General features: G+C 44.1%; 1 protein-coding gene across 1 annotated transcript in view; it reads left to right on the top strand.

The window, feature by feature from the left end:
* Window positions 1-5,274: 5,274 nt before the first annotated feature.
* ALK (ALK receptor tyrosine kinase) overlaps window positions 5,275-26,925 on the top strand; it is a 202,644-nt gene continuing 180,993 nt past the window's right edge. The window contains exon 1 of the mRNA XM_059078666.2: window positions 5,275-5,331. The gene's annotated coding sequence lies outside the window, so the exon portion shown is untranslated. The remainder of the gene's footprint in view (window positions 5,332-26,925) is intronic.

A 26,925-nucleotide genomic window follows, 5' to 3' on the forward strand; every position in this document is an offset into this window, starting at 1 on the left:
TCGCTCATGTGCTCATACCAGCCTCTCTTCCTGCATTGCCCTTTTCCCAATTCCTGCCCCTTCTTCATAACCCATCCTCAAGTTACACCTCTCCTGATCACTGGATGTGAGGCATCATTTTGCCCTCTGTGATTCAATAGTATGTAGTGCTTATGCCGCTCGCTCAGCTCCTCTATACTGCCATTGACTCTAAAATTCCGTACATACTTTTACTCTTCCTCGCTGGTCTGTAACCTCCTTGAGTACACAGCTAAATCCTAAACTCTAAGGATCCCCAGAGCATTTAATACGTTATCTAGTGTGTAATGATGCACCAATAAATACCTGAGACGTGGAATTCAATTCAACAAATTCAAACCAAGATCTAGACACAAGGCCTCTTTTCACATGCTACAGAAAGATGCAAAGATAAATAAGAGGATTTTACTCCAAAGTGAGATGGGGGCCTTTAGACAGTTCTGGGCAGAAGGTTGATCTGCTATCCTAGTCCAATGCTAATATATTTAGTTGTAGGAGTGTTTTAACATAATTTCTGTTAACTAAAAATTTTTCCTGATTTAAACAAAAGGTGGCTGCTATTCATAAATTGCTAATGCCTTTCTTACCCTCTCCCACTTGAATCTTGTAAATGAATTGAGATGCAGATAATTTCATGGACCAGTGCCATTCCAAGAAAAAAGCTCTGGTCTTCTGTAAGAAGAGCTCTTGCTTATTGAGGCCCCAGTAAGGGTATTCCTTTGTGTATATCCTTCTCACAAATCCACACAGCAATCCAGCAAGCTAGGCATTATGACTTCCACCTTAAAAATAAGGAAACAGGAGGTCAGAGAAATTACATCATTTGCCTAAGGTCACTTAGTAGACGGTGGAGCTGAGAACTGAATGTAGGCGTCCTGATACTGTAGCAGCTAAAACCATCTCAGAAAGGTATTTCATTGACTGGCATGTATGTTTGAGGGCTCACTTTTGTAAGCCAGCCCTACATCAACATCATGCCTATTGGAATATTACACAGCAGTGAAGTAATACACATTCCTCTGTTTTGTCAACTGATATCCAAGGCCCTCAAGTGCTGTCAAAAAGTGACCCTTCATTCTGGACTTAAAATAACTTGGTGCCTTCATCCTTTTGAGACACGCTGCCAGCCCTTCAGTCTCATCAGCAGCTTGCCTCACATCAGAAGTGCCAGACAGTTTCCTTTAAACATGTAGAGACTAACCTGGTATGGAGCAGTGGGAACCTTAGAGATTCTTTTTGTTTTCATGTTGGATCTTCTTATGATTTTTTGTTTTGTTTTGTGTGTGCATTTTCTGACAATGTATTTCACTGTCTGACTGACCTCTCTATCCTCAAAACCCAGACTGGTGATTTCCTCTAGCAGTGCTAAGTCAACATATCCTTCTTTATCTCTGTGATTCTAGTGATATGAAATGTGACTGAACATACAGACTGATCCATGGGTCGCATTGTCTCCTGTTCTTGCAGTTGTGGAGAAACAATATATTTGATTTTAGTCTTAGGTCTGTAGGTAACCAATGTGTGACCTGAGCAGCTCTCATCATTTCTCTGAGGGGGGTAGAACTGAGTCTCTTTGGAGAAGTAAGTCTGTGGTTCTTTGACTAATCATTCTTCTTCCACGTTCTATAGAATACTATCGGTCCACTGAAGCTTTCAGGGTTTTGGTAAAGTGTTTTGTCACTAGAACTCAGGCAATTTGCTAGAAAAGTATAGGCATAAGATCAGTATGAGACCTTGGAGAACTTTTAATTCAACGGCTGCATTTTGCTAATAAAGAAACTATAACCCAAGGAGGTCCCATACTTACCTTACCCCATGCAATTCCAGGACCAGAATCTGGGACTCAGCTCCCAACTTGGTGGCCTTTGAATATATTACTTCCAGCCTCCAGGTCAGAAATGGACCTTGATATTCACAGACCAATCCTCCTGCCTTTTTCAGCGGACTCTGATTTATTCTTTATGATGTAACCACTCAGCAAAAATGTGTAGTCAGTTTTTTTTCTCTCAGCAAACTCACACAAAGTTGGAGACACTTTCTCTGGTTGAGAATATAATTTGATCAGAAAACATCCCAAATTTCAGGCATTCAGAGTAAACTACCTTGTTCAAAGTCATCAGGCAAATGGTGGGCAGAGCCAGAACTGGAAGTGGAGAGCTCCAGAGAGACAACTGGAAGATAATGGATGGTGACAGGCCATCATACTGTGCTTTTGGCTTCCCAAAGTCCAGATGGCCTCCCCTCACTGTCATACTGATTGACTGAAGCACCAGTGCTGAGTTGGCCACAAATCCCCAGCACGTGGATACAGCTGCACTTTTGTCTCTAGGAGGCTCTAGGTTAGAACATAACCTTCCCCTTTGCAAGCAGAAGTAGAGTTGCCACCAGCCAAAGAGGAAAACAGGACCCTAATGAGCAAGTTTCATGACCACTGGGACGTCAACAAAGAAAATGGAGGCAGAGAGAAAAGAGAGCTTGGGTTTTTTTCACAGGGTTTTTGCTGTCTCTTACACAAATCTGAGCCTAGGTCTAAGCTTGCCCTTTTTCAATCCCAACTTCCCTGGTTATAAAATCATGTTTGGCAACTACTCTGAAAGTTATTAAAGTTGCAGCAGGAAACTATGGGAGGCCAGAGAATTTCAGACAAAAGTTATTGCATCAGTAACTCAGAAACTAATCCCTAAAACAATTGACACATTTTTCCAGAGGGCTGGTGCCAATACAGAAATGGAAATCGTTGTCAAGGGCCACTGTGCACCTGGAATTAAAATCCATTCCTCAGAGCAGAGAGCTACGATTTTGGAAGAATATGAATAGTCATACTTTTTATCACCATATTTCCTCGAAAATAAGAGTCCTTTATCTTTCAAAAGAACAAGAAAAATTCTGCTCTCTTTGTTTTTTTCCTTAAGGACCCCTCATTTACATTTTATTTTCAATTTTTTTTTTCTTTGACAGTCACACATTTAAACAGAAGGTCTCCTTTTCCTTATTCAATTGCACTGGTTTTATTTTGGATAGAAATCCTGTTGGGTACAGTAACAGAGAACAAACTACAACAGCAATAATCCCTTCTACAGCATCTATTGTGGGGAAACTTAATACACTTTTTTTTAACATCTTTATTGGAGTATAATTACTTTACAATGGTGTGTTAGGTTCTGCTGTATAACAAAGTGAATCAGCTATACATTTAATACACTTTTATTAAATGGCTGAGGCACTGGCTCCAGTGATCTGAATTAACTACAGAAGAGCACAGAAAGGGAACAGAAATGCCTTCTGCCTTCAGCAAAGTGCACTGCACGCCCAACAACATGGCAGGGACCAGAGACAAAAAACTCCCTCCCATCCAGGAACACCCACCTGAAAGACCATAGATTGCCTTAGGCGACTCCTTCATTACCAAAAGTTAACAGATGGAAAAGATTTAATGGGATCTTCGGAATTCTTGCTGTCCAGTGGCTAGGACTCTGCACTTTCACTGCCGAGGGCCCAGTTCAATCCCTGGTGGGGGAACTAAGATCCCGCAAGCTGTGCAGTGCGACCAAAAAGAAAAGATTTGATGGAATCCAGTGTTAACAAGCAAATAAGCAAATGGAGAAATGGGCCTTCTGATTCACTGTTGGAGGACTGACAATATCCTCAGAGTTTTAAATGTATGTACACTTTGACCCAGGTTCTAAGAATTTGTCCTGAGTTAGTATTTACATAAGCACACAGGGTTAGCCTCAGCATGAGAGGAAAAATCAGCAACAATGCACAAATCATTAAAAATGCAATCATTGAACTGATCATGTAATTTATATTTATTGTCTTGTGACATACCATTGAGTGGCCAAGTGCAGTCACAGCAGGCTCATGTGTGTTTGACCTGATCTGTGTAAAACTGTAGTTAAAAGGCTGTTCACAGAGCTGTTCACCATGGTAGTCTCTGGATGAGCTTCTGGGTGACTTTTACTTTCCTTGACCAACGTTTCTGGATTTTTAATATTTTTTATACTTGGGGTTTGGGAGGGTGCTTTAAAATTTTTTCAAACAGAAAGTTAGTCTTTTCCTAAGTTCCTTAGTACTCGTACTGCCATACCTAAGCCCAACCTAGTGGTAAGACACTATGAAACATTGTGATGAGTTCATGGGTGTATCCAAATGTCAAAATTCATCAAATTGTACACTTTTGTACATGTGATTTATTTATTGTACCTCAATTACACCTCAATAAAATTGTTTTTCTTTAAAAGGAAATAAAATACAAAATAATCCAGATAATTTCCATTCTCCACACAAAATTGTCAAAATAACGATATACATAAAAAGAAACCTGAATCAATTTTGGAAAGTAAATCTGATGTTCCAATCAGTGACAGGAGGCTACTCCAAGACGTTAATAACCTGAGTGAGGTGTAAAAATGTTCATTTAGCTTATTCTCCGTTCTCCAGCTGTGTCAGTGTCCTTGATTATAGATAGATGCAGTGCTCAGTGTTTGACCAGCTTCTGTCTTCTTCTGTTTGAACCTTTTTGCAGAGTCCACGTCAATCTTAGGTAACTTTTACCCCAAAATACATGCTTCAGTGCACTTTAATTTTCCTTCAGTAAATAAATAGCACTTGCTAGCTTCCCTTAAGTAGCTATATAGCAAATCTGAGGGTTCTGAGACTTTGGGATCCGATAAAATTACAAAAACCAAGCATTCTTTCCGGAGATAATTATGAATACACTGATAAATGCTTTGAAGACAATTCCTTCACTCTGCTGGCAGATTTTCTCAGGCATATATATTCTTTTCCTGTAAGACTAGCTACTGAAATAGTCCAAAGGTCTGCAGTTGCCTAAAAAGTATGACAAAAGGAACACCAGTGGCTACAGTGGGTTTAAGAATTGGGTCTCTGAGTTAGCTGACAAGAAAGAAACAAATGTGTGTGTGTTGCCGTCAGAGTCACCATCCTCAGAGTTTTAAATGTACATAACGCTTTGACCCAGGTTCTAAGAATTTGTCCTAAGGCAGTATTTACATAAGCACACAGGGTTAGCCTCAGCACAATCAGAAAGAGGAAAAAGGGTTCCACCCCTTGGTGCAGCATGAAGAATGTGGGCCAGTGCAGGGGTAGGACCTCTCTGCAGGTTAGGTCTGCTTCTCATCACTGTTTTTCTATGCTTTTCCCCTCTGCTTTCCAATGCAACCAGTTGGACTGTGCTGCAGGGAAGAATTGGGCGCCCAGAGAACCCGTTCCGAGTGGCCCTGGAATACATCTCGAGTGGAAACCGAAGCTTGTCTGCAGTGGACTTCTTTGCCCTGAAGAACTGCAGCGAAGGTACCTGAATTTGGCTTTCTCCTCCACTCCTTGGTAGCTTGTTGTCTTAAGTGGGTCAATAACCTGCCGCCATGATTAGCTGGGAATGTGTACACTTATATAGAAATGTCTACATTGCTTTGGGTCTGATTCTGAGTATTGCCAAGTGCTCCATAGCTCAGCTGATCAATTTTCAAAGATTGAGTATAGTATTATATCTGCTTAACTTAAAACTTTATCAAATAGAATATAGTCTTTGTTAGATAACACATTAGCTTAACTCCCCTGGCTGTCAAATGGTTTCAGCTATGGTTTTGTTTTGTTTTGTGGAAATTTTCAAATGTTTACAAATGAATAGAATAGTGCAGTGAACCACCATGTACCCTCAACCCAGTTTCAACAATTATCAACATTCTGCCATTTTTGTTTCACCTATATCTCCACCCCGCTAACTTGATAATGATTAGTATTTTACTTTTTTTCCTGAGGTAAAATTTACAACTGTGTATTTTTAATGATTTGATTTAAGCTGTCATTAAGGGACAATGTGGGAAATGGTTATATGTGAATTTTTTTGCTTATTTTGTAAAAATCATTAGGGCATGGTCCACTGTGTCATTGAATTTCTTTTGCATAAGCCCTACATTGTGAATTTATTTCAAAATTTATTACCAAAGAGGGCATCTCTCTCCTGAAGAATTATTTGTTGATTTTTTTTTCTTTTTGCCTTTGTTGCCAGGAAACTCTGAACTAAATGCAATACTTAATCACAATAATTATATCTGTGTAGCTTTTTGTTGAGCTTATTTCCCCCCTTCTACAGAGTCTTTGATCGTCTATTCTTATTTTCAAGATCATATTTTATATGTATCTTGCATTAGACGTTGCCTCAAGTCTGATTGGTATGCAGGATAAGATAGACCATCAATACATATATGAGGTCGATCTTTCCTTGATTCTTCAGAAGACCTAGGGTCATAATTATAAACATCCTTTATTATTTCCCACATGTAGAGGGTATACAAGATGGGATTGAATTATACAAATCTTCAGGAAAAAAGTTCCTTTTGTTGCCACTGTTCTCCTGCTGTGCCTGCCTCTTCCCAGAGGTTCACTGGGAAGGGAGCTCTCACCTGTGTCATGGAACCTGTGGTCTGGAGGCCCAAGAATGAAGTGTTGACAGGAAGGAAGCCTGTGGCACTCCCAGACCTAACCTCTCCATTTAGACTGTTCATGAACAACCATGAAGGCCCATAACACACAGCCATCTGTTGCAGGTAGAGGCCCTGTTTTGAATCTGGAGCTGGTATACAAAACGGACTCCCTTAGGTAGGGAGCCCACTGACCACCCAGTTCCTTACGTTGCTGTAGCTCTTCATTCATTGCTGGCCTTGCAAGAACTTTGAAAATGCGTATTTGTTTCTTTTTTTCTTTAATCAAAACTGGTTTATGTGTGGGAAAAAGAGAAGTCACCATAACATGACAGATTGAACTTCAGTTCAAGGTGAAAAGTTGCTTAGCCTGTGATGTGAGGCACTGTACAAGAAACATGTGGTTTGGGAGAAAGCCAGGAGCTTGTACAAATGTTTCCACACTCACGAGCTTAGGGATTTGTGAACCTCTCTGGACATCTTAGTCCTCACAGATGTCAAGGGTCTACCTACGTACTGTCCAAAAGAGGCCATGTGTTGAAATGGAGCCAGTTAACAAGAATGTGTCAAGGAGAAGGCATTAGTTCCCAGAATTGGCCTAATTACATTTGAACAACATCAGAAGAAGGGAATAAGTGACTACAAAACTCCAGATATCAGGCCCAGCACAAATAGCCCTGCAAAAATTCTGTGTACTGTTGAAGGATCTCAGCCAGCTGTGCACAATTTTCATCCCTTAGAACTTCCTTTCAGCTATAAAAGTTTTCCTCTGTAGCTTATGTTGCATTTGCAGTGACCTGTTGCACAGTTTAAAAGACGTGTTTCTTTTCTGCTTCTCTACCCTTATGAAGCCAAGAGAGATGACCTCTCTAACTTTCTCTAATGATCCAGAAAGTGTTTCCTCTGGCAGGACACTCTCTTAAGGAGGGAGAAAAGAAGTCTTCATCTGATTCCCTAGGGGAAGTGGACTGGCCAAGAGACCTAGGGAGGTTCTCATGGCCCAGCTACCTTCCTTCAGAGGCTCCAAGTCCAAGAACAGATGGTTTCCATAGGGAAGCAGGTGTCCTTTACGCTCCTTCTCAGGCTTAGAATCCTGTGGCCACCAAGGGCTGTGAAGGGATCACTGTGCATCTGTGTAAGGCAGAGAAGAACAAAGTGATCCCAGTGTGTCCTGAGAGCTTCTAACTCTTCCTCCTGTTATGGAACAAATTCAGGTGCATATCAGTTGGTGTGGACAAGTTGCAAACATAAGAAGCACCCTAAAGCTACCCTCATATATTTAAAGGGAAAGAGTTGTTTTGGAGGCATACTCAAGGCCTATTTGATATAGACAAATGTCTGTGTTTTCTGAGGTCATTGCTTTTTTTAAAAAAATTTATTTATTTATTTATTTATTTTTGGCTGTGTTGGGTCTTCGTTTCTGTGCGAGGGCTTTCTCCAGTTGCGGCGAGTGGGGGCCACTCTTCATCGCGGTGCGCAGGCCTCTCACTATCATGGCCTCTCTTGTTGCGGAGCACAGGCTCCAGACGTGCAGGCTCAGCAGTTGTGGCGCACGGGCTTAGTTGCTCTGAGGCATGTGGGATCCTCCCAGACCAGGGCTTGAACCTGTGTCCCCTGCATTAGCAGGCATATTCTCAACCAATGCGCCACCAGGGAAGCCCGGTCATTGCTTTAGTTAGGTCATGAAGAGGAGGAGCTAAGAGGAGAGAAGTAATATCTTTGAGGGGGTGATGCTGATGACATGCTAGCCAGGTTGTTAATAGGTTTTCAGGTTGTCTGGTCTACTTTTTTAGAACTCTACAACCCTTCCTTGTCCCATGTGAAAAGAGGTGCCATTTTAATTAAACTGGAGAAAGGGGAAGTTGGACAATTTTCCTGGCATAGGAGATGATATCTATCTGTGGGTGGCATCAGGGCAGAGGTCGTGCCTCTTTCCTCTCTGAATCCTGACACCTATCACAGTATGTAACAGTTAATAGCCACTCAGTTAATAAGCACTAAAAGCTCACATCTATGGAGCACTTACCATGTGCACAGGCAAAATGCTGACCCTTTTACATGTGTTAGTTACCTCCTGTGGGCTTTACAATAATACTAAAAAATAGGTACTATTATCCTCATTTTACATATGGGGAAACTGAAGTTCACAGAAGTTTCTAAAGTTGCCATAGTCATTCAGTTAGGGAAAAGTAGAGCCAAACTCAATCCCAAGTCAGTTGGATCACCAAGCCAGTATTCTGTCCATGACATTCTGCTGCCTTAATGGAATGTGTAAAGGCTGGAGTTTTATATATTACTGGAAACCTTAAAATTATCCTTGACTCTTCCTCTTATCCCTACATCCAGATGGTCAAGTCTTGAGCTCTAGGCTTGTGGCTGCCTCACACTCTATCTGTTGCTATCTAGATGCTGCTGTTACTGCTTCTCAAGTTTATCCTTCTGACTTCATTTCCTCAGCCATGTGCCTTATCCAGGCCTTCACATATGCATACTGGGACTTTGGCAATAGCCATCTGGTCTCCCTGATATCATTATCCATCCTTCGCACATTACCAGGAAAATCTCCCCCAAATTCCTTTCTCTTGTGGCACTTTCATGAGAATTTCAGTAACTTCTTATTGTCTACCACATCAGAAATATGAGAGCTAGAATGGACCACCTCACTCATTTCCTGGAGCCAGGAAAATGATGGGCTGGGTATCACCCAGCCAGTTGATGGTAGAGCTGGACCATCTTGACTCTGACCTTGGTATTTCACCACTGCTCAATCTTGCCTGGAAAGCCCCAGTGTCTCTGCCTGATTTCCAAGGTTCTTACAATCTGGCCCCCCTGTATCTGTTCAACATTATGCCCTCTGTTCTCTACACCTTCTGTCCTCTAGTCAGACTGGTGTTCTGTACACTATGCCAGAAGTGGCCTACTTGGTCCCAGGCCTTTCATTCTGAACACTGATTGATCATTTATGATCTAGCTTGGAGCCCAAACCCTCCAGAACATCATTCTCAGCTAAAGAAATTCTTTTCAGAAGACTTTGCTCTCTGCATCTAAATTTAGTAGCTGTTTTATAATTGTTTCTCAACTAGTCATTTTAGGACCCTAACCTGAGGTTCAGAACCTTGTCTTCTATTTTATTTCTCCAGGGGGCAGTTAACACCATGCTAAATACATATGAAACACAATGTAAATACTTGTTGACTGATTGGCTAATCAATCAGTTGATAAATGCTACTCCTGCTTTTATAGCTTTGGGCTACGACTCCCGAAAGAAAGTAGCAGCGAGTGGAAATTACTTGGAAGAGGTTTTCCCCTCATCTTGAAAGAGCAGTGTGTATATTCAGCACTGAGGGGAGGGATAGCAGCTCCTAGAGACACCCATGCCCTGGCTCTCAGGGAACCCTGAACCCTTTCACAACAACCTTTCTTCAGCAGACGACCCAGAGCAATAGGATTGTGAAGGACACTCATCGGGACCCCTCATGTTCAGAGAAAGCTACAGAAAGACATATGCCAGGATGGCAGGACTAGCATACTGAAAAGGATTTGAAAACTATCAGTGTGCCTCTGACCAGCTCATAAAAATACATATTGCAAACACCCATCTAGCACCTTCTATGTGCCAGGTCCTGTTCTAAGCACATTGCTTATATTAACTCATTAAATCCTTACTGCTGTGAGGTATACATTATTATTATCATCACTCCCATTATATGGATGGGGAGATCGAGGCACAGAGACCTAAGTAATTTACCCAGAGTCTCACAGCTTTGCCTCCAACTGGCTCCAGCATCCATGCTCTTATCTACCACACATTGCTGCTACCTGTAGAAGGTCCCTGCTGGAAAGGACCTCAGAAAGCATCTAATCTGCCTCCCTCACCATGTGGAAATTGAATGCACAAACACCCAAAGATTTACCTTGAACTTTGACATACTAAATTACTGATTAGCCCAATGTGCTTTCTATCTCCATCTCATGGTTGTCAAGTTCTCACTTTTTCTAAGAAACCAATTCAGAATTTCCCTCTCCCTGCCCAGATTGGTCAAAGGCAGTTTAGGAGGACCACCCCCCACCCCAATCAACAGTGGGCAAATCAAGGAACTAAAACTGGCTCCAGTGTAAGCGTAAACATATTTTATTGCAGGTCACCACAGTTCCACTTCTCTCTAATGAACCTGCAAGAATCTCACAGCTGAGATTTCCCAGGTCAGAGCCACATTCAGCTCACTAACAGATTTCTCAACAAGAAGTGCTCTTAATCCCTTACCCTATCAAGACATCTTTATACACATTACCTCTTCTGATCCATTCAGAGAGGGTGTCAGAATCTTCACATTACCCATGGTGCAGGGCAGGGTGGGTATTTCGCTAACTTCTGTAGTTCAGGAAAGGGAAGAAATCCAAGGTGTCAAATGCAATCTGACCACCATGGATACCTTAAAACACGTGTCCCAGAAGAGTTGTAGATGCACAGATACCTTAACCTCTCTGGGCCTAAAATGAGCGCATTTGAACTAGATCCATAGTCCTTAAACATTTTTTAGAGTCTGAACTCTTAATTCAAGTAAAGTCTTATATAGAAGTCCAGTATATAAAATTACACAAGCAGAGCTGCCCTTGAGGAAGTGAGGGTGGGAAACCCACCCGTTCCACAGCCCTTGACACACGCTCCAAATGGGTTTTCATGAAGTACAGTTTGAGAACCCCTGGACAGTCTGATTTTCAACTCTCGTATTAACTCCAGCTTTTTGATCCTATCATATTGTACTTATTTAAAATGTGATAGACAAAAGTAGTTACATTAACCATACCTTCTTTAAATGATTAAGACTAAGCCCAAGGCTATTGTACTTTGAATATGGGCCATTTCCACAAGACAAATTTTTGTCACCGTGGGTCCTGGCTTTGAGATGCTAGGTATGGAGCTGGTATGAATGTTTCCAGTAAAACATGTGTGGCATCTCCCGGCCTTGTCTCCTCTCTCTCTTCTTACTTCACCAAAGACAGTGATGGGCAGTGGAGGGTGTCCTCCTTAGGCCAAGAGTTGACAAGAGGAAATGACAGAAGCTAAACAAACAGATTCTAAGCTTTGGCCAGCCATGTGGAACCAATTAGCCTCTAGAGTAAGCTCCAAAATCCAGCTGGGTAAAATGAAGGATTACCTCATGGGCTCCTGGCAGCTTGGCCCAAACTGGGCATTTTCTATTCCAAAAGCAAGCAATGCCCTGCAGGATCCTCAGTCTGTGCTTGGAAAATGAAGATTACTATGACACACTGTCTTGGGGCTGCTAGCAGAAAGCTCTCTATGTAGCAGACTCATCTATCCATCTATCCATCCATGCATTCACTCATTCATTCGACAGATATTTACTGAGCAGTACTAAACTAAACACAATATGTATATAGTGACACTGATATAAACTTGTTTCTGGCTTAGGACTGAGTTTTGGTGTGGTGGCTTTAAGATCTCCATTCTACTCGGCAAAAACACTGCTTTCCAAAAGACCTCCCTGGCTTATATTTAGTGTGCACCAGAGGTATTGAATATGTGCTCCATTTGTAGAGATGTCTTCCTCCAAACTAGTTGCAATGCGCCTTTCTCAGAAAGACCACAGAATGAGTGCTGAACCAGCAATCAGGGGATTTAAGTCCCCTTTCCGCCTCTTATTTGCCATAGACTAGCCAACTCTGTGGATCAGAAGGGACATTAAAGGTCTCCCCCAGAATTGGCATACTGATTGTTTTTTAGTTTAAAATAAGAATAACAGGGCTTCCCTGGTGGTGCAGTGGTTGAGAGTCCGCCTGACGATGCGGGGGACACGGGTTCGTGCCCCGGTCCGGGAAGATCCCACATGCCGCGGAGCGGCTGGACCCGTGAACCATGGCCGCTGAGCCTGTACGTCCGGAGCCTGTGCTCCGCAACGGGAGAGGCCACAACAGTGAGAAGCCCGCATACCACAAAAAAAATAAAAATAAAATAAGAATAACAATATGTCAATGGCTGTCCTGAAATTGACTTTAATCATGAGGGTCAAAAGAGAAGATGGCTATGGAGATGTGTTTGTAGATATTGCCCTGAGCTACCTGACTTCTCTGCCCTCACCTGGCCTGAGGCCTTTAAAAATGAAGCTGCTCCCTTTCTGCTTCTTGGTTTCTCATGGAGAAACTACTATTCACAGAAATAAATTGGCTCTTCTGATGCCTACTGCAAACGTTTCATGTTAATGATAACCAAATGCCAAGTGGGTGATGGGAGCTGCAGCATTGCCAACCTGACGCTGGCACCCAGGTGGCAACCACCTGGGTTGGTCTCGTTAAGGGACTGAATCAACTGTGCGGTGGTGGGAGCTATTGCTTGGAAGTGAAAGCCAGGGAGGAATCAGAGCCACAGCCTGGTGTCCTCACTTAGTTCTCACTGTGTCTTCCAGGTTGAGGGTGAACCCCGTTTACCAAATAGTCCCCTTCTTAATTCCCAATTTCTAAAACTTCTTACCCATAATTTATCTGTGGACTATACTGTTTAAAATGATGATTTCATCTAGCCACTGAGATCTACTCACATTTCCCCAAATGCCTCCCCACCTCAAGCTTTCACTCCAGCTCTGCCCCCCTCTTCCATTCCCAATATCTGCCTGTCCCAGTCCTACATGTCTTTTAAAATCTCAGCTCAAATACTGTCTTCTCCAAGAAGTCTCAGCCCAGAATTGTGTTTCCATATATTTCTGTTTTAGAACAGTCTACTTCCTTCCAGAATTATTTATGTCTTGCTCAATAGATGGATGCTAGGTTCTATTTTTAAAAAGACTGTGTCTTTTTTTTTAATCTCTATATCCCAGTTAGCAACTAACAGTGTTTTTCCCATGGTAAGCAGTGAATAAAGGTTTTGCTATTACAATGTAGGAGAGAGATTACAGGCTTCGGAATCAGACAGAATGAGTGTAGAATTCCAACTCCATCACTTAGCTCCCTTTTGAGCTCAGAAGAGGTTTTTTGTTTGTTTGTTAGTTTGTTTTTAATCTATGAGTTTGGGTTTTCTCATAAGTAAATGGGGCTAATAATATATAATTATGGGTTTGCTGGGAAATTCAAACTGATATTGTGTGAAGAGCCCCTAGGACAGTACTTGGCACAGTAAATACCATCTTCCTCTCTCTCCCATGTCCCCTGACTGAGCTAAATGTCCTCATTCTGGAACCAGGGCTGAATAATTCTGCACAGCTAGCCCAGGGTATGTTATATATTTGCAGGGTCACACCCACCTTTCACTTTATTTTTTGTTGTTTTTTCTTTAATATATTACCTTTTAAATAATATATTTTATTTAATTGTTAGTTTATAGAATTTAATTTTCAATAGTAACTATCAGCTTGCTCACAAAATTTCTGAAAATTTGATAATCAGCTCTTGCCAATGAGTACGAGCTGGCTGTAACCCACCAATGCACTCTTTCCTTCCCAGACTGCTTTTTCTAAACCCCAGACATTATATCATCCTATTCATAAACATTTCAGCATACACCTCTAAAAGATAAAGACTCTTTAAGAAAAACAAGAGGGCTTTCCTGGTGGCGCAGTGGTTGAGAGTCCGCCTGCCGATGCAGGGGACGCGGCTTCGTGCCCCGGTCCGGGAAGATCCCACATGCCGCGGAGCGCCTGGGCCCGTGAGCCATGGCCGCTAAGCCTGCGCGTCCGGAGCCTGTGCTCCGCGACGGGAGAGGCCACAACAGTGAGAGGCCCGCGTACCGCCAAAAAAAAAAAAAAAAAGAACCATAATATCATTATCACACATAATAATTTTAATAATAATTCCTTAATAGTTCTCTAATTGGCATGTAAATTGAATCTACCTTTCACTCTCACTCTGGGCCTTGTTTGAACCTTTGGGCCGAGGGAGAGGTTATTCCATGTCCAACAAAGACCCTGACAGCCCAGATCTACATTCTGATTTTGAAGGAAGCTGCTTCTGTATGCTTTTATCTCTAATAGTCATTTTTTCCTTTGTGACTCAGTGCACAGAATCCACTGTGTCCCCAAAGGAGAAAGACCGTTTAATCTTGTGGAGATGGTTGTAGGCAAGGGAAGAGCCTAAAAGTCCTTTGACCTGCCTATCACACTGTCTCCTCAAGCTGACTAAACATGGGGTGTAAAACAACGAGGCCCCCAGCTTGTGGAACCAGAAAAGAACCTTGTCTGCCCCCCGTCTCCCTACTGATGCATACCTGCTATTGGCAGAGACTTCTGTACTCTGGAATGGCTTATTCATAATCACTAATAAAGCCAATTAGAAATGCCCCACGAAGTGCTTAGGAACAATAATGACTGCTTGGGCGACTATTTTAAATATTCGACCATTGAAAATCACCTGGAAATAGGGGCAGACACAAAAGGTCTTGAAATATAAATAAATAAGGAACCAGTGTGCTGAAGTCATTGTACTCTCAAAAGAAAATTACTTCCAAATTACAACTACATAAAAGAAATAATTGAAAAGATTAATCACACTAAAATAATTGGTCTATCTGACAAGTAATTTGGAGCAATATTCAGTCATTGACATCAATGTCTAGTAGTAAAATAGTAATGAATTTCATTCTCTGACTAATGTATTTATTTTATTAATGGTACTAAATGGTGTTGTTACTGCTTATAAATATTTCATAACTTTTAATTCATTAAAATGTTCAAGAAATTTCCAAAAGTATTTATTAGCTTTAAATCATTCTTAGTATTCAATATGCGATTGCCACTCTGCCTGGGTAATTAAAAAAATTATTGTTTTGGGTAATGGGAGTCTCTTTGAATGCGGAAGATTAAGCCCTGGTTATTAATGAGACTATCGCTCCAGCTGGTGATGAATGAGGGGCTTGGTGAAGCTGTATTCCCTCTTCAGGTCTCTAAGGCCCTTCTGTAGCCATTCGTTAAAACCTGGGGCTGTGAGGCAAACAGGGCAGACCCAGATAATTAAATTCTGGAGATGATAACCCATGTCTAAACTGACACTTCTCTTTCAATCCACCACCTCTCCCAGCCCCGTTTCATCTTCCTGGAACAGCTGAGAGAAAAATTCGTATATTCCAACCTCGCCATTCTGTTTCTTTCATTCTTTGATAGAGGCCATAACAGATGAAACGGGCAAAAAGATGCAACCGAAAGAACAACAAGGGAAAGCACATAATGAATAGTGGAAGGAGGATAGGATTTGGATGAGGAAAACATAGATTTGGGTCCCGAGTTGTTTGGGTGCTATGCATCCATTACATCCTGCAGTACTAGATCATTCATGTGTGAAATGAAGACAATGGTACCTGCCCCAGGGTCCATGTGGGGATTAAATAAGTTAGTCTGTGTGCCTACGTGCCTGGAACCTAGTGGGAAATCAAACAGGGTTAGTTCTACTCTTCTCTAAGTCCAAAGAGTGTGTCATGGTGGTATTGATCCAATGGCCTTGGCAACTCTTAATTAACCTGGTACAAACAGTTGGTATGAGTCATCAAGAAAAACCGGGCCAACAGTGAGTTGTACAACTCAGGGACTCGGTGAAGTCTAAGGACAGGACGTCCCCTGGAGGAGGGGTGGGATAACACCGCTCCCAGTGCTCTGCCCCATAGGTCTGAGATCAGGCTCACTGCACTGCCTCCAGAGCCTCATCCACACAGGGGATGGCTAAAGGCATTTGGCTGTGGGCAAATGGGGAGGGGGCAGGATCCACCAAGTGGCTTGAGGTGAAGTGTGTGTGGCCAGCGCTTCTCACACTGGGATGCGAGTACCTCAAGAATATATAGTGATGTTCTGGGAGTTTCCAAACCCACAGAATCAACATGGTACATCTTTCCAGATTGGAGTGCAGGGACATTTTCTCTTAAAATTTTCAGGGCTATCTACTGGGCTCCAATGAAAAGTGTGCACAGATTTAAGATAAAAGAACTTTTCTGCTCGTAGTGATTCCCCAGATTCTGGAAGGTGACTTCACCCTTCTCTGCCATTGGGGGAACATCAGAGGGTATGTTGGCGAAGCACCATTCCAGGGGGACAGAGGGACATGGGTAAGAGGAGGTACAGCCAGGCCTGGGGTCACCCACTGGAAAGCTGGTGCCAAAGGGAAGGAATCCTCTCAATGCAAGCCATGGATGGGCAGGTGGCACGCAGAACCCAGGTGACACCAGAAACCAGCAGTGGGGCCCTAATCTACCAGATGAAGCAGAGAAGGGCTCAGTTCCTAAAATGTAGGCACCAGATCAGGGACAGACTAACAAATATGAGATTGCAAAATCCCCTGTACCTTGGCCTAAAGCTTCTTAAATTTCCCCAAGGACAGAATTGACCTCAGAGTTGGTTTGGTTTTGGTTTTGTTTGAAGGGGGACACAGGGAGGGGTACCAAACCTTTGAAGATCTGGGAGACATTTTACTTCCTCTCTTCCTGGACCCCTGGACAGAGCGCCTCACATCAGGGGTCTGGGAATGTCCGGAGTGGAGGACTGTGAGGGGATGCTGAGGGAGCCGCCTGCTTTGCTCGCTGATAGCCGTAGACTTGGGAGCTCAGGAGCCTGCACTGCCGGGATGTGATGCTTTTTCTCTCTTCACTCATGGTTATTTTGCCATTTGGGGCACTCTGTCTTCAGGTTATGCTGTGAGCATAGCTTTTGTGGAACTTTAGTTTGCCTTTCTTGTTGTGATTTGTTTGGGGAAGAAACACTGGGAATTGCTCCACAGCTGCCTGGAAAGCCCTGCAATGCACAGCTTGCAAACCACAGGGCAAATGGTCTTTGGGATCCCTTCCTCCCTCAGCTCCAACATTCTGGGATTCTCTGAGAAGCTTATGGGTGGATGTAAAGTCTTTTGGCTTTAGCTGCTTTTGCTTCTTCATTTAGCTCTTAGCCAGCATTTTATGTCTATAAAACACTTAACAAACATGGACTAATTACTCCTCATTAATCATTCATGCAACTGGTAGACCAGGGTCTTATCATTTCCTTCAAGAACACGGGTGTAATATCCTGTCTGGATCCCAAGTCACACTCAGGGAGGCGATGGGGTCATCATGGCAGCACTGGGATCCTCCAGAGCTAGGTGGGGGAGTGGGCCGGAAGGTGGGCACAGGCTCTGTGAGGCTACAGCCACACTAGGATGCCCTTGCGCTCTAATGAACAGGAAGGACAAGCCACAGTGCCAGCCAATGGCAGCTGAGAGGCAATAAGCTTTAATTAGAGGCTTCTTCCTGGAAATTCACATGAACATAATAAGTCTGTTGTCTTAAAAGGCCCAGTCAACTTTCTTTTGCTTTTATAAGCTGATCCTTTCACTCCTTTGTGAAATGTAAATATAATGAAAACATTGGCTCTGATGAGCTCCCCAGTGCTACCGGGACAGGCAGCCCAAGTCTAGGGTCAGGAGGCAGCCTATCTGTAGGCTTATGGCTCAGGAACACGGAGCAGTGCAGGTGAATGAGCTGTCACAGCTGGGCACAGCAGTAGAAGGGACCCTGGAGAAGGTCACTTGGGTCTCTAGGAGGGTGGGGAATGGAGCGAGCTCCCTGCACCCCAGTCCCCAGAGGCTGAGGAGAGCCTGTGAGTAGCCCAAAGCCTCTGTCCTATGGACTTGGGCCCATGAGTGTATATAGCTGGGGTGAGAAATGCCCAGAATTATATTATGTGGGTAAGAACAGAAAGCAGAAAATTACAAGGAAAGATGGTGTCTGTTTTCCTTCCTGTCTTACCATCTCAGGAATGCTATCTTTCTTTCTTGTTAGTGCGCAGACATAGATGCTTGCTCATTCGCTATCACGTGCGTTCTCTCTCTCTCTCTCTCTCTCTCTCTCTCTCTCTCTCTTATTTTATCTGCAGAGCATGTGTGTACACTAACGTTACAGGCCTGTCATCTCGGCCATCCTCTGCCATTCTTCCCCTGGTGTGGCCCTTTTCCCCATTCCTTTCTCTCATCTCTTACCTGTGGCTATGTGTAATGCCAAAGCTTCTACTCCATTCAGATTCCTATCATGTGTTTACTCTGTGATAATAAATAAGTAAAGGCAGACAGATCACTTTCCTTCTCCATTGTTTCTTTGGGCATCCCGTCGACAGCCTCTCGCTACATCTCCCTGCCCTCAGCCTCTCTTCCCTCTATCTCTCCCAGACTCTGGGTATCTTTGTCTCTTCGTTTGTCCATTAACTCATTCTCTTCTCATCTTTCTTCCTTTCCTTGTGAGGAAAAGAAAAGTGGGCCGTGGAATAGCCTTGGGATGGCTGTGGCCACCTCCATTATCAGTGAGCCCTGCTCTGCTTTCACTCCAGGCACAGGCCTGAGGCTCTGCACCCACAGACAACAGCTGAGACAGGCAGGTGGGCTACACCGGGGTGGATCTGGGGTGTGTGCACATGGAGTCTTCCTCTCTTTTCTTCCTTATTCTAAGCAGAGGTTTTCTCCTCTCCTCCTTTTTCCCTTCCCCCATGTTTCCTCCTTTCCCTTCATGTACCTGTCACTCTCTCACTCAGCAACCTCACCACTGCCCCAAAACACACACATTCCATCTCTCTCTCTCTCTCTCTCTCTCTCTCTCTCACACACACACACACACACACACACACACACACACACACACAGAGAGAGAGAGAAGCACGTACATACTCATGAATAGTGAGGAATTTTGAGGGACATTTGGATATGGTGACACTGAAGAGGGCCTTAGGGGCAAGACCACCATCTTTAGTTGAGAGTGAGGTCTTAGCTAAGATGGAAGTCTTTCCTGCTGTCAATCACATGGCAAAGGCAAGGATCTGGGTAGATAAGAGGGTCTGGTGTTTTCCTCTGGGGGTCAAGAAATGGAATTGGAGTGAGCTCTTGGGTACTGGAGCTGAGGTTGCGCTCACTGCATGGGAAGACACTAGAAGCTAGGTAGGAAAACTAGCTGGTCTTGGGAAAACTTTCTTCTCTCCTGGGGTCAGCAAAGCACAGAGTCTAAGCTCGTGGTGCACACCTGAAGTTTTCTCCCTTGTCTTTCCCAGTCTTTAGTAGAGCCGTGTTGAACATTCCAGCTTACCTTGGTTGTACTCCAAGAGTTTTGTCTGGATACTGTCCAGGGTTTTAAAGGATTTAAATGGCACTCCTGAGACCAGATTGAAGATGGCAGTAGTGATCCATAGGATTCTCCAAGGAAATGACAAATCTTAGAAAAAGAAGGAGGAAGGGAGGGAAGAAAAGCGGAAGATAGGGAGCAAAAGCTTGAAGCCTAGCCCCTCCCCTCCAACCATGAAGTCCTCCTTCTGGCCCAAACTTGGAGGTTCTGATCTTGCATTGATTAAGGAAGGTGGAATCTCCCTACCTGGTATATGTCCAGATGTATAAATTGGGCTTCCCATTTTCCCACCATCTACTAACCGGACTCCACAACAGAAATCTAGGCTTCCAGAACCAAGGCTGGAGACCTTACTAAAGAATCCAATCTCTTGAGACTTTTCTAGATTTAAAAATCTTTATTTGCACTTCCATGTTATTATATAATCTGGTGTAAGTTCATCAGAGGCCCCACTGACATATGAGATTCCCCCATCTCTAATTGTTGGTTGTTGCTTTTCAGAGACAAAAAATAGAAAAGGAGTCACACAGTCACTACGAATGGGCTCTTTTGTCAGGTGCAGAACTCCTCGACCACACCTCCACCCCAGCCCTTGGTTCCCACTCAGACAACTCCTAAGTGTGGAATGAGGGGTAGCCCAGGGCTCTGTCTGCAGAGCTCCAGCAAGGCTTTACAGGACTTGGGTAGATCATCCAAGTACCAAAGCCTGCTTGACTTCTGCTTCTGTTATTTTCCCCTCCTGCTAAGTTGCAAGCCTTCCACCTCATCTCTGTATCCCTAGCTCTTGGCTCAAAGCCTGGCGCATGATAGGGGCTCTATGAGTTTTTACAGAGTGTTGAATGAGTGAACGAAAAAATGAGTTAAGAGGGAACGGTGTGGAAAGTGTCTGTGAATGCCAAACAGAATGGAAAATTGAGATCAGCAGCTGGAAATTGTAAACAAGGCAAATGTATCAATGTTTCAGATGATTTCAGATATTCACTTAATCATTTAGGTGGACATTCTACTTTGTAAGTATAGGCAAAGACAAACACACCCTATGGCATAAGCTTAAATTCCAGATTCTCCCCTGCCAAAATAACAATAATAATAATTATTATTAGGACTTCCCTGGTGGCACAGTGGTTAAGAATCCGCCTGCCAATGCAGCGGACACGGGTTCGAGCCCTGGTCCGGGAAGATCCCACATGCCGCGGAGCAACTAAGCCCGTGCACCACAACTACTGAGCCTGCACTCTAGAGCCCGTGAGCCACAACTACTGAGCCCATGTACCACAACTACTGAAGCCTGCACACCTAGGGCCCATGCTCTGCAACAAGAGAAGCCACCACAATGAGAAGCCCGTGCACTGCAACAAAGAGTAACCCCTGCTCGCCACAACTAGAGAAAACCCTCACGCAGCAATGAAGACCCAACACAGCCAAAAAAAATAAAAAATAAAATAAATAAATAAATTTATTTTTGAAAATTATTATTATTATTATTATTATTGGAAGATTGGGCCCTCTAGTACACACCACCTAGAAACTCCTACCCTGGGTCCCGAACACCACCCGGACTACCCGGGTTGGTGATCAGCGATGTACTCAGCTCTGTGTGATTTGCTTGAGGAAGGACTTTACCACTGCTCTGATGTTACAAGAGAGTCAAACAGCAAACGTGCTTGTAGTCGCTGTATTCTATCAACTCTCTTGCCTTCTGGGGCTTCAGTTTACTCTAAAGTTCTTCACTTTTGAAAATCACAAGTTTCATATAATTTAGCATCTGGAAAGGGCCTAAAGGAATTTTTTTTTTCTCTCTCCGCATCCCCCCACCCCCAATTTTACAGGTTAGCACACTGATGCCAAGGAAGTTAGGGTTCTAAAATTACAAGTGGCCAAGTCGTGACTTTTTACCTCCTATCCCATTTTTTCTTCAGTCTCTCCCTGCTAATTCTCAGTATTGGAAAGATTAGAAAGTGGCTTTAACATCTATATATTTCTGGTCCCCACTCCCCAGGGAGCTTCACTCCAGATCCTCACCATCCAGCACAAGAGCCTGGCACAGACCAGATGCTCAATCAGTAGTTTTAATTGAAATAAGTGGAATGCATGGCGTCCTGATAAAGTATTTTTAATGAGTGATAAGCATACTGGAACCTTATATGTCAGCTTGTATTTTCAAAGAGAGGACCAGCACATACTCATCCCAGGGAAAGGGCACACTTGCGAAGAGAGCTGTGGTGGGGGGCAGGGGGGAGAAACTCCAGACCAGTTATGATGTAAGAGAATCAGCCCATTGGAAAGGATTTTCAACATCACATAGAGGAGATAAATTTTACAGTCCATATGCAAACATTAAAAATTAACCTTGGGTTTCCCTGGTGGTGCAGTGCTTAAGAATCTGCCTGCCAATGCAGGGGACACAGGTTCAAGCCCTGGGCCAGGATGATCCCACATGCCACGGAGGGACTAAGCCCGTGTGCCACAACTACTGAGCCTGCGCTCTAGAGCCCGCGAGCCACAACTACTGAAGCCCACATGCCACAGCTACTGAAGCCTGCACGCCTAGAGCCAGCGCTCTGCAACAAAAGAAGCCACCGCAATGAGAAGCCCATGCACCGCAACAAAGAGTAGCCCCCGCTCGCCGCAACTAGAGAAAGCCTGCACGCAGCAGCGAAGACACAACACAGCCAAAAATAAAACAAATAAATAAATTTATTTTGAAAAGAAATTAAACTTGGCTCTTTGGAGAACCCCCCATTTCCATGGATGGCAAACAGTTAATCCAAAGTCAACTCTGAATGGGAATTTTCTTTGTCCCTTTTGAGTAGTTCAGAATTCTCCCCTTTGCCCTTCCCATTCCTCTGGGGAGCAAGTAAAAATGGAAAGGTTTCTGTACCATCTGGTAATGAAAGAGCCATCCACTCTGGGCTCCCTTAAGACATTCATTCAATCTCTGTTGGTCTTTGGTCATCGGACCAGGCCCTTGAGTATGCCTGAAGGAGGGAGTCTTGCTTGCAGGTCCACATGGATCACTCCAGCTCCATCCACAAGCCTCTGCAGCTCTGCCCACACCCACTCAGCCACCTCTGGGCTCCTCTCAGGGAGACTCTGAGGCCCTTGACACACTCCCATGCTGCTCTGGGTTCAGGGGCACTTTCTACCCTCAGCCTCCGAGCAGCCCCATTCCACTCTCCTGACCCTACTGAAACAGCCCAGTGCTAACCCAGGGCACACAGGTCTTCTTACTTGCAACTCCCCTCAACCTCTGGTCTTGTCTCTTTCCCACACCCTCACCAGGCCATGTCCCAGGTAGGAAATGCACAGACCTTGTTGTCCTAGCAGGACCACTCATTTGCTCCCATTTTCTTATTGTCTGTGGGGTCTATCCCACATCATTGTGCGTTCTGCCCCACTCTATGTTTTTTATCTAGGCAGTTTCAGGCCTATGTTTTGGGGCCTTATCAATTCTTGGTTCCAGATACTCCAGACTCAATTTTTTTAACTCCAAGATCTGGTTCACTCTCCAAAAGTCCAGATCTTACCATTGAAAATCTGTTTTTCAAGTGTATCTGCCCTCCCCCATCCAAGGCAGTGCCTGGAGAAAGCAACAGCAACTCTCTAAATGGAGGCGAATGAGGGAGTGGGTCTACAAAGCTTAGGAAAAAGAAACCTCAGATGATGCTCCGAAATATTATCATATTTTGAATCATAATTATCATAAATATAATCATATTATCACACCCCCTGACTCCAGTTGTCAGCTGTGCCTCCAGCTAAACAATCCTCAGAGAGGGTTTTCAGTGCCCCTTTTTAATGACCTTCATGGAAAGCATTCCCACAACAGTTTTGATGGGAGAAAAAGGACTCTAAATATTTTAAAGTTCTACGATGTTCCAGCCAACACCCACTCCTTCTGGGTGTGGATTGTCATCCTGAGTCAAGCTCAGAGCCCCACAGGTCTGTGTGTGCATCTCTGTGGTTCACCCCATAGTCTCCCCTGGCAAAAGATCATGACCTAAGGCAAACCCAGCCTGGGTTCTGTGATGGCCAGATTCATTTTTTGAAAGCACCTCTTCACCTCTTTCCTCCTCAAGATCCCTATAACCTGTGGAGTCAAGTTCAAAGACCTTGACTCCTCCCTTCTCTGCCCCAACCTGCCAGCCCAGACTTTTCCATCTTGGCCCCTGACTAAATCCCACACTCCAACCCACCAAATCAACAACCTGTCCTCCGAACAGGCCAGAGGTGGTCATTCCACTGGTCCCGGTCCCCTCTGGGACCAGTGATGGTTCATCAGGGACCATCACAACTCTCAACTCATCCCCCAGTGGCATCCATGAGCACTTCCCACAGCATTGTCGTTTAAACCACTCATTTGGCACTAACTAGCCTTCAGGCATCCACTGCTCATGGCTTCTCATAGAAAGTGATTTCACTTTTAGTACTAGTCTATGTGTTATGTAGAGTCTACCAACTCTTGATTCATCTAACACCCATGAGAATATGTCCCTGGCCGTCTAGATGGTACGCTCTCTGAGGACCATGCACCACAGTGAAACAGATTTTGGAGCTGCACACCAAAATCACCTAACTCAGCCTCTCTAAGCATTGGCTATTTCTCACTGTAAAATGAGAGTCATTATAATGCCAACTTTGCAGCAATGGGCTTAGACTCAGTGAGACAACCTGTGTAACAAATTGGCACAGGAAATTTTCAAAAAATTCTCTTCCTTCTTTCTCTTTAGAGTTCTATATTTCTTCCTCCTTCCTGCCCCCACTCACCAAAATGGGTCCTACCAGCTCACACAATGGCCCAATGCCTGAAGCATAATAAGTCCTCAGTAAAGATGTGCTTGATGGATGAAAGATAAATAGATGAATGAATTAATGAGAACGAACAGCATGTTAGGATCACTCCATCCCCACACTTGCTCTCTATTCCACATTCAATCTCCGCCAGGACAGCTTCACCCAGCCTCTGGGAGGCCTCCTGACCACTGCCCTGAGCTCCAGCTCTCCTTCATTTGTTTTGCTAAGGAAGCGCTTGACAAGGATCCCTGAGCAGGCTTCGGTTTCCTTGACAGTGAAAACCAGGGCACTTGCGGTTTGCTTGACAGTGAAAACCAGGGCACTTGCGAGGAATGAGAGTTGGCTCTTTTCTCAAGGACAATGTGTCCTTCAGAAAGAACTGGCAGGATTTCTATCAGAACTGATTCTGTCTTAGCACAAGCATACGAGGGGCTTCCAACTTTCCTAAGCAGTGACATGAGGCCCTCGGTAAGCCAACCTCATTAGCTGGAACCTTCCCCAGGTCAACACCTGCCCTGTGTCTCAGAGAAATCGCCACATCTCCTCACGCTGTCCTGTTCCCCTTTCCAGGAGCCATGAGGCAATGTGCTCATTACCCAAGCTGGGCACTTCTGTTCCAGGTCTGAGAAACCAGATGTCTTGCCGTGGAGGCAGAGTAGCTGTCTTAGACATAGGAATCTGGATGAAAAGCCTCCTTTTAATTAATCTCTTATCATGAAAGACTGCATTCAATGTAGAACATTAACTCAGTCATATTTAGTTTTTTCCCATTTTGAATATGTGTTTATGGCCCATAATAATGAGCGACTGTGAGGTTAGGGACATTTTTAAGGGCTTAAATGTGTTACAGAGAGACCATTAGTGTTTCTTAATCTCAGTTACAAGATGGGAGGACGAAGGAGGTCTCGTAGGGAAAGCTGTGTCAGTCCACAGCAGTGGTACCCCAGTTTCCAGCTACAGTATTATATTCTCCCAATACTTTTCACAAACAGATTGCAATCTGGTTTCTTCTATACATTTCTTAATAACTTTTCTGAAGAGATGACTGAGTCTGAATTGTTGACAAATTCTACAGCTTTCCAAGTATCCTCCTTTCACAGTGAGAATGATGAATTGAAGAGTTATTTATTTCTGTTTTTATTTTTTTTTTTTTTTTTTTTTTTTTTTTTTTTTTTTTTTTTTTGCGGTATGCGGGCCTCTCACTGTTGTGGCCTCTCCCGTTGCGGAGCACAGGCTCCGGACGCACAGGCTCAGCGGCCATGGCTCACGGGCTTAGTTGCTCCGCGGCATGTGGGATCTTCCCGGACCAGGGCACGAACCCGTGTCTCCTGCATCAGCAGGCGGATTCTCAACCACTGCGCCACCAGGGAAGCCCTATTTCTGTTTTTAAAATGTGTCCATCACTAAGGTCCCTGGGCTTGTGTACAAAGATTAAAAGACACAATTTCCTCAGAAAAATATACTGAGTAACCTATATGTAGGCCAAGCCAACTACAGTCTAGACAATCATCAAACCTGCCTCTTAGATCCAGAGGTGACAGTGGTCCAGGGAGCTCATAGACCTAGTGGACATGTCCCAGTAGAAGTGAAGATTTCATGAGGGTGTGAGGGAGGAGGACAGCTGACTTCCACCTACACTTGACTTCCCAGTCAAGAGACCAACGTCTTTGGGGCTGAGTGCTGTGAGCTCCAAGAGGCACCACTGCATGGCAAAGGCCCTGCCTCCAATTCCCTGGATATGCTCTTTTCCAGAAAATAGCCTGGCAGCAATGGATGAAGGCCCCAGGAATAAGGAAGCCAAACTGGGGTCTGTGCTCCCAGGAAACAGACATTCCCAAAGCCATTGATTCATTATGTTAGTCCACACCCCAGGCTGTGCCTGAGAAGAGATCCCTGAAACCCCACACTCGTAGGAAAAGGCTCTAGACAGCCAGGTTGAAAGGGAAACTGGGGCTCACCCCCTTTCACTCAGGATCCCTGGAGAGAGGAAGAGGCAGGTGCAAAAGAAAGGGAAGGGAAGGGAGAGGCAGGGAAAAGAGGGAAGGCAAGGCATGGATGTTTATAAAAGCATTCAGAGAAACATCTTTCCCTTTTCCACACAAAATATCAGCAATGTGATGGAAATCCTGGCTAGAAAGTTAGTTGTGGTGGTAACCCATGTAAATGGGAACCAGTAGAAGAGAAATTATATATGCCTAATACTTTCATTCAATGTGGTTTTTGTTATTGTTCTTGGGGAGGTTGGGGCTGGAGTTTGGGGGGTTGTGGTTTCTTTTGGCATCTGCTGTTTGCTGATTCCATGCTAGATCCTGGGCAATATAAATATAAAAGCAATTAAACCAAGTTTCCCGGCCTTAAAGAGCTCAGCCTAGTGAGTAAGGCAGGCCCTGAAGGAAGTGATTACCATACGGTGAGGTGAATGCAGATAAAATTGTTTCACAGCGCTGTGGAAATATGGAGAATGGAGTGACTAATTCGGGACTTGTGAGAAGATAATTCAACAACGCTTTAGAGGGGAAGCTGCATATAGAAAAGCACAGAAATTCTACTCTTCCTCTAGAGAGACCCATCCAGCTCCATGAGGCCTCCCTGACCCCCTTTCCC

Source organism: Kogia breviceps, chromosome 11 (genome assembly GCF_026419965.1).
Source record: "Kogia breviceps isolate mKogBre1 chromosome 11, mKogBre1 haplotype 1, whole genome shotgun sequence".
Classification (NCBI taxonomy): Eukaryota; Metazoa; Chordata; class Mammalia; order Artiodactyla; family Physeteridae; genus Kogia; species Kogia breviceps.